The 8,012-nt window shown below is 38.7% G+C and overlaps 1 pseudogene; it reads right to left on the minus strand.

Moving 5' to 3' along the window:
- Positions 1-3,663: 3,663 nt before the first annotated feature.
- LOC116212956 lies at positions 3,664-6,229 on the minus strand (annotated as a pseudogene).
- Positions 6,230-8,012: the final 1,783 nt, after the last annotated feature.

The following is an 8,012-nucleotide window of genomic DNA, read 5'->3' on the forward strand; positions in this document are numbered from 1 at the left end:
AAATATTTTCAACACTTAAAATTACAAGTAAAAATTTTAAATAACTATAATAAATGAAAATTACATAAGAAATTAGTAAAATTATAGCATTCATTTTTAAAAATATTTTTTTCCTGAATTTTTAAGAGAATAAGACAATTTTTCAAGAAATATGGAAAAACTTAGGGACTGCGTCTAATTTATCGCAAGCAGTCCTATTTTAGTTTATATTAATTTTAACAGAATAAGAAAAAATACAGCAAATAAAAGTTTTAAAATATTATAACAAATAAAATTCATAGAAAAATTTGAAAAATAGCACCAATTTAATATTAAAAATAATTATCCTATAAAATTATCAAAGATTATTGTCGATAATATAATTATATACTGCAATTGCACCAAATTGTTTTAATAAAAGTATTAAAACGGGTAAATTACTAAATATTTGAATTTAGATAAATATTAAGTCCTTTTAATTGCTAATATCAGTATTTATTTATACTTTCGAAATACTAAATGTTCAAACCAAAATACTAAATATTTAATAATTTTAGTACTGCAACTACTAACGAAATACTATAGTACTAAAATTAGACTGATTTTAATACTTTTAGTTATTTGTGTTAGTACTTGTGTGTACTCTTAAAATACTATAAAATTGGATAAATAGCATAAAAATCATGAATTTTCCACATAATTTCAAATCTAGCAACTTTTGGCGCTAAAAATCGTCAATGATGTGTTAAGCCTACAACTACCATCTACATTACTAAACGTCCGAAAATTGCAGTATTTTGTATGAATGAAGTATTCAAATTACATTGACTAATAGTTTTATCAAGTCAAGGTATCCGGGCCTAAGGCTCTTCTTTTCAACTACTTGTAGCTGAGAACCACCAAACATCGACCTTCCGAGGACCATGGTCCTATTTTTCCATGATCGGCTTTAGGGCCCTGACTTCATCTTTCGTCTGCCTCCAATCGAAACCCACCTACAAGGAGGCGTTCCCCGAGTTACGGCTTCCTAGCCAAAGCTCATCCTTTTTCGGTTACTCCTCGAGACACCATACGCGGACCTTCGGAGAGCTGTGAGCCTATCACCTGAGTTGAGGCTTCTTAGCTGAAGCTCATCCTTTCGATTGCCTTAGCTGATACACATCCTTCACAGGCCTTCCCTAGGCCGTGGCCCTGATTCACTTAGATTGGCTTTCGAGCCGTCTGATCTAAATATTGGGCAATAAATCGCGCGCATGTTTGAGAGAACTTAAACGGCTCAACCCTCGGAGTCGTGACATCGTCTGCACAACTCTATCACCTTTCGTTCGACATCAACAACGAAAAAACTATCGTATGCTATTCCTACTGATCTCAGGGGCCGTAGTGTAACACTTTAGCTTGATGAGGACGGCTGGAGGTTTCGCCCTCACTCACATCTTGGGACTGCGACCTGGCACGCCTAGCAACCTAAACGCCACGCGGTAGTCGGAGAGTAGATCGCGAATTACAAGCAAAACACCATCTTTCAATGCCAGCCCCAAGATCCATCTTCTTCTTCCATTACTTTAAAAACAAGATTTTAGTAATTCGAATGAATTTTTAAAATTGTATGCACTAGATCAATGAAAATTTTAAAAAAACAGCAAGTTAATTAAAAAGAGAGATCGCCAAATCGGGTAACTAGGGAATGGGCTGTCGCCGATAGCATCCATCCTAATGGTCGAGGTTGTCAGTAGCCTCAGGGCACACTAACAGCCTTGGACAGGGGTTGATGGATGCCAATCGCAGCCCCACACCCTAAATGGGTTGGGATCTTAAAAAATTGAGATCCTGACCCATTTAGGGGGTGGAGCTATCGTTGGCGACCACTACCCCACCGTCTGAGGTCGTCGGTGCCGGTGGGGTGGCAGTCGCTGGTGGTATTCCTACTCGTTCTGCCCTTTCCTCAATTGTTCTGCGCCTTTTTTTAAAAAAAAAATTCATTTATTATTATTATTAAAAGAAGATGGACTAGCTGCACCGCCCATAGCCAGTCACCAGAAAAAGGACAAAAACGAGTCAGACTGACACGATTTCATATTAGACTCTCCGCTTAACCAAAAGCTAGTATCAATCAAAGTTTCTAGAGTCTTACAGAGCTTCCGCAATCTTTGCCATAACGGGAAAATGCGTGTCATTCAAATCTGTATGACTTGAGATTTGAATGACATTCGAATCTCATGTTTAATCTCAAATCATTCAAATTTTACATGACATATACTAACGTGAATTTATTTTGACAGTTTGGCACTTGTTTTTCTTAAATAATATCTTGGATTCGAGCATTGTGAATAGAAAAAAAATTCATTTTGGGAGAGTTTTATTTCTTAATGGGTCGATCTGGCTTAGCTGAATTAGTCGAGAACTCATTGGGCTTCCAGATATCATAGTGTACATCAAATTATACATGAGATTTTACAAGCACGATAATATATACTTGGGAATAAATGGAATACCTTTCTTATTAAATCTCCTTAATTATATTGAAAAAAATTATGTGTTCTTAAAAAAGAAATAGTATCTTAATTTCCAAATTACTTGAGAAACCAGATAATTTTATGGGTTATAAATCCAGAGAACATATAAATCAAACAGAAGTAACTGATGGTGTACGTCTTTTCAGAAAAAGAACCAAAATCTAGTCCAGACAGAAAATGCAAAATTATCTTAATTCACCTTTTTGCTTGCATAATTCATCAGATCAGGGTCCCCTAATAATAAATGTAACGATTTTGACCCATCATTCTGACTTTTCCACAAATTCGACCTCTAAGAGATCGTTATCCAAGTGAACTAACTAATCGACAGCACAATGGGATGAGCCGAATGCAACTAGCGGGTGCACCTCCTCTAATTTTGATGCTACAAGAAGAATTTTATAAATCCTTGTTGCGTTTTTGATAAAATTATTTATATTCGTCATCCTAACTTTTACTATTTGCTTTCCTATATTCGACCACCAAGAATCTCCCTCTATCCAATTCTCGGGTCCTCGAAGTTAAGCCAGAGGCATAAAATCATGGAGGGCAAGCAGTTTGGTCAATGGCTTGTTTTATAAGTAGTTTGGTCAATGGCTGAAATTAGAGAAGTGAGGATAAAGAATTTTTTTACCAAAATCAAACGTAGAAAATCACATAGATTTGTAGTTGATATTTGTTCGAGATCGATACACATGAAAAAACAGTCGAAGTTTATTACGGAACAGACCGTGGTGCCTGGCTTCTCCTTTTATTCTTTCTCATCTTCACTATTCTCTGATCGATCGGTTTCTCTTGCATAGTTGTAAATGGAAGAAATAAAAGGACGCAGAAAGTGAACCCAAAAAACCGAAAAATTCCCCAGTTCTTTCCTCATAGTGAGCTTTACAGCTCCTGTGTTCGGATTCTTCGAAGAGCGGGTGGGGAAATAGAAAGGTCAATGGCATCCTTTTATGATGGAAAAAGGGGGTTCGATCCTATCCACAGCAGCATGCCCTACAAGAACCTTTCACGTCTTCTAATCATTTCGTGAAAATTATAGTTAGCAGTGCATCGGCCTCATTAAAAATCTACGAATCGCATGTAATATCTTCGACATGAATATCAATTTCCCAGGAATCTCATTTGCTAATTTGGTACGTAATTAGTTCATCCCGCACTCATCCAATTAAGTAAAGATTCAGTCTGCATTTCTTTCATAAAACTGGGAGAATAGATTTAGCGTACTTTGTAGCAATACTATAGACAATAACAGAGGATAAGATACAGAGTACAAAACTTACATGAGTGAGCAAATTCCATGTAGCTCTCACCATTTAACATAGAAATCTGTATGCCCGCCGAACATCATGCTGAGAACAGAAGGCACATGTTCGGGGAAAATCGGGTGCATATTCTACAATGGTGATTTCACTTGGAGGGAAAAGAGTTAAGGTAAAGGAGGGGTATTCACCCTCTACTTTCCTCGCATGAAGGCTGCTCCAGAATTCGTATGACCTCGTGAACAATGGAAGTCCTTATGAAACTTAGGCTTTGCAATAACACGGTGTCGACTAGGACACTGTTCCTCGGTGAATGCCAATAGTTTGTCTGCATAACCAATTACGTGCTCTCCTGGAAGTTAAGCGATCGGGACAGGGCTGCAGGGTTGGCTTTCAAGACGGGAGAGGGGTCGGTGATCCGATTCTTCTCTTCAACTTTCGGTTGGAAAGCCTTGAATAGGGTTCTGCTAGTGGAGTCGGCCTTGTTATCATTCATGTTAATCCCAAGAGTTGTCCATATGGAGCTCTTAGCAGCTTCTCTTGGGTCATCAATCCTCAAGGTCTTAGGGATCCAAAGGCGCTGATCAGAACTAGAATCATCATTTCGCTCATCATCTTCCCTAAAGTTGTCCCGTTTTAGCATGGTATCTTCCCTTGGGTGTTTGCCCAAAGTCGGGGAGTTCGTATCTGAGCTTGGATTGGTGCTAGCACTAGTATTTGGAGAAGCTGGCTGGGGGAGGCCCGGAACTGTGCTCCAATTGGTTGGTGCACTGCAACCCCAATAAGCAGCTGCTGCTGTTGCTGCGGCTACCGGGTAGATCGGCGTAGGAAAGGTTGGTGGTGAGCATAGAGTCGGGAGAGGTATCAAAGGCGGGATCCAGGGGTAAGGCCATGGAGCCCAAGGAAAGCAGGAATCGTGGCTTGGAAAGCCTTGTGGGGTCATCACCCCCAGGCCGGCTGCACTGATTTTGCCCGAATTGCCAGGATGCTCGAACGGTGAGTGATGGACCCCGCAGAGAATCTTCGACCTAGCATTCTGCAGGGCTTCCGGTATGGCAAAGGCATGGCGGTTGTTATTAGAGAAAGCAGAAGAGCTCTTGTTCTTCCGCCTGCATGCTCCCACAGGCACATTCCTCATCGTTCCCCCAGCGGTCCAATACCTCTGGCAGTTCTTGCAAAAATGCCGGGGCTGGTTCACGTTGTAGTTGTTGTAGTAGCAGAACTTAGTTTCCATGCTATTGCATCAGGGGCATGGTAGGATCCTGTCTGGCTTCTTCAAGGCCGTCTTCTGATCTTGTCCTCTACCATTTTCAGTTTGTTTCCTCCTTGGGTTTTGAGTTGTTAGGAGTAGAGCTCTCCTTGTCGAGAGGAGGCGTTCTCGGGCTTTCACCATTTCCTGACACCGGGGCCAAATTCTCCGTCGAAGAAATGAGCTGGTCTGATCCTTCTTCCTGTGCTTGGGCACTCGGGCTTCCTTCGGGTAACTCCTGGACCAACTGAATTCACAGTATGAGATACAAGTTCGAGAATCAGCAGGACAACAACCACCTTAACGCCATTAGATATCAATGTTAGATAGTCATAACAATAGTGGACTCTTCAAAGACAAACACAAAGTAAATCTTTCCAACATGATTAGTCCTAATCCTGGTGAGATTAAAGCAACAGCCAAGAAGTCACGAGTTATCGGCTCGAAACAGCAAAACTCGATTCATGAAACCGTCAAAACTAACCTGACCCGCAAACAGTAATCGATTTCCTCCAACAACATTTCCAACACGAGCTTCATGGAGACGTACAAAATCACATTTTACACGACACTCGAACTCGATCATCTCCATCCGCTTCAGCATTTTACGCTAACGATTAATCCGTCCGAAGTGCCAAGAAAGCTTTACTGAAATTTTTTTACTCTTGCGGGGATAGAAGCCGAAGAAGCCCCCTTAGTAATCCTATCGAAAACCAACTCTTCCCCTTCTAAAAACAACCTCCCAAATCGAAAACTCCTCGAGATCAAACCTGACCTGTTATTCAATTCCACGACTTGAGAACCGGGTCAATCTCGAAACAAACAGCTGCCAATCAATCCAATTCCAAAAAAAGAAAAAAAGAAAAAAAAAAAGAAAAAGAAGAAGGGTATACCTTGTCATGCTGCAAACCATCATTATCTTCATCTTCTGCCTCGTCTCCTCTGTCGTTTTCTTGTCTATCTGCTGTCCCTTTACCAGTGTCTGACTCTAGGCTCTCACACTGATGAAGGGAGCAGGAACTGTGACTCTGCTGAAATTCAGGCAGAGGAATCGTCTTCCCGAAGAGCTTGATCGTCGGGTCCTTTGCCTCCCCCGACATCGTCGCTAGCTCCCCTGTGCTCAGGTTTGTCTGCTCTGTTTCTCCTCTGGCGTTACGTTCCCCTCTTTCCACTTTTGAAAGGGAAAAGGAGATCATATATAAAGACAGCCCCCTAAGTCTCGATGCCTTGAGGAGTCATTCCATTAACTTTGAACATATATTGCCGTAGTATCATCACGGACGAAGATATTTCTCATTCCCCTGAAAAATGCACTTTTTTCATTACTAAAAGACCAAAATGCCCTTACAAGCTGCAAAGGACAGAGGCTGTTAGAAATACATGGTTTAGTGTAGAATTCAAAACACTGCTAGTTGGTTAGCACCAATCTGTCAGGCGCACTACAAGTGCACTGCATAAAACAGAATGGTGCATTCTATCAAGATTCAAGATCAATCTCAATTGGCACCATTATATTCTCGCAAATGTCAAGATGGAGTTACATTTGACAATATCAAATCGGCCAACATAATAACCTCCAAGAGCAATTCAGAAGAGACTACATATGATTTTTCGAGATTATTTGCTTTCATACGAGGCAGCCGGTGGCAAGAAATATGCAATGATAAGACTCTTTTTGTTTCTTAACAACCATGATTGTTTATAGTGTGTTTGGTTTTAGAGTTAAGTAGAGTTGAGTTTTGAGTTTAATTGGTTTGTAATGATTGTGTTGTTGAATTATGAGAAAAAATGTGAAAAAATAATGAATAGTTGAAAGAAAGTAATGATTGTATTGTTAAATTATTGAAAAGTAATGAATAGTTGAGAGAATTCAGTATTAAAAATTAAATTGAATAGTTAAAAATATCAAAAAAAAAGAAAAGTAATAATTGTATTATTGACTTTTGTTGTGTAGTGAGTATAGTTAAAATTAGAATTAAAATTTTAAAAATTGTTTGTGAAACCAAACCGAGTTTTATATTCTTTTGGGTTAGAAAGAAATAGAGGAAATGGGAGAGCGGGTGAGATGAGAAAAAATTGTGCGGAATTTCCGATTGGACATAACGCCTTGCCAAGGGCATGTCGGTCTTGTGACGAGACAATGAGCATTGCCTCGGATCGTCCAAGACAACTGGGGAGTAGAAGTTCGAATTCAAAAAGTTGTGGGAGTGATATGTTAAGGCACCAAAGCTGGGGGGTGACAGTTACGTTTTCCGTATAAGAAAAGGAAAAGGCGGAGCACAAAAGGAAAATAATAATTGGAAAAAGTGGTAGAGAGAGAAAGCTGTAGAGAGAGAGAGATCTAACACGTTGTCGGGTTCTCCTTTAGAGAGAGAGAGATAGAGACGCTTTCTCTCTCTTTAATTTTGATCAGGTGGGTCTGCCACGTCGTCACCGGGGAGCACTCTCTGGCACAATTTCTTCTTTTTGTACTTGAAAAGATCTTCCCCTTTTTATTTTATTTTTTTCGATCCCACCACTTATAAAAAAAAACCCTATAAGTTCGTACCAATTCAAGTTTTGTTGAGGTCGACTCACTAAATGATAGAATTTATAGGGCGTGGATTTCTATTTTCACAACATTTGAGCTCGGAATCTTACTTAGTAAGACCATGTGCCATCTTTTACTTATTGTTATTTTACATTTTTTAATGGATTATATAAATTTTTTAGCTTGTGTTTGATTTTCGAGTTGAATTAATGATTCAATTCAACTTAATTTTATGTAATGATTGCAAAAGTTGACAAAATATATTGGCTTCGTTTGTTTTTCAAATAATAATCTTACTCAACTCAATGCAATTATATTTTTTCCTCAATTCAATAATATAATAATTATTTTTATCTTTTTTTCTAATTTAATAATTTTTTTAATCAATTTTTAATAATAAATTTTTCATCTACTTTCTTAATTATATATACATATTAATTTTTTAATAATAAATTTATCATATACTTTTACATCAA

The sequence above is a fragment of the Punica granatum genome, chromosome 7 (genome assembly GCF_007655135.1).
Source record: "Punica granatum isolate Tunisia-2019 chromosome 7, ASM765513v2, whole genome shotgun sequence".
NCBI lineage: Eukaryota > Viridiplantae > Streptophyta > Magnoliopsida > Myrtales > Lythraceae > Punica > Punica granatum.